The following is an 804-nucleotide window of genomic DNA, read 5'->3' on the forward strand; positions in this document are numbered from 1 at the left end:
GCTGTCGAGTCGTTTCTGACCCACAGCGACTCCATGGACGCATCTCTCCCAGAAAGCCCCACCTCCTTCTGCAATCGTTCTGGTAGTGTATCCGTAGAGTTTTCTTGATCAAAATACGCAGGCCTCCTTCCACTTGGTAAATTTGAGTTTCCATCCTCGACTCTCTCCCGTGCCACTGCTGCTCAGCACAGGTGAGTTGTGACTTGTAGCAGATGGCCTTCCACTCGCTAGCCACTGCCCAAGCTAGGAATGGAATGGCTAGGCCTCTGCTTGACTATTCCTTCCAGAGTCGAGACTGGTAGAGTACTGGAAACTCTCCAGGTGCAACCTTGAGAGGGAGTCTAGGATGGTAGCTCCATCTAGACTGTAAGCTCACTAAGGACAGGGATTGTACCTATCAACTCTTGTACTCTCCCACGTGTTTAGTACAGTGCTCTGCACACAGTAAGCGCTCAGTAAATATGACTGATGGATTCTAATCAAAGCACACATTAGGTCATATTAGGGCAGCATTTTGCAAAGAAGCATCCCAATCACCAGGCACACTGTGGTGCCTGGTTGAGGCATTTTGGTTCTCAAAACTAAGAAGTCACTTTTTAGCTCAAAAAGCCACGCTCCTTTTAGAAATTCAGCGTGGGATGAACATCATGGACTTTCTCAATTTCATCATAAAGGTACACTGAATAGTAGGTCTCAAAGTAACTGCTTCAGTTCACACAAGTACAGTTTCCAATAACACTAGGCTGATTAATGAATAATTGTAATCATAATTACTCAGAGCACATTATTATTCAAAAATTAATT

General features: G+C 44.8%; 1 non-coding gene across 1 annotated transcript; it reads right to left on the reverse strand.

Moving 5' to 3' along the window:
• Positions 1-201: 201 nt before the first annotated feature.
• On the reverse strand, positions 202-339 carry LOC114807774. The gene has a single exon (XR_003755846.1). It is a non-coding gene; the product is annotated as a small nucleolar RNA SNORA7 (small nucleolar RNA).
• Between the last annotated feature and the right edge of the window lie 465 nt (positions 340-804).

Source organism: Ornithorhynchus anatinus, chromosome X3 (genome assembly GCF_004115215.2).
Source record: "Ornithorhynchus anatinus isolate Pmale09 chromosome X3, mOrnAna1.pri.v4, whole genome shotgun sequence".
Taxonomy (NCBI): domain Eukaryota; kingdom Metazoa; phylum Chordata; class Mammalia; order Monotremata; family Ornithorhynchidae; genus Ornithorhynchus; species Ornithorhynchus anatinus.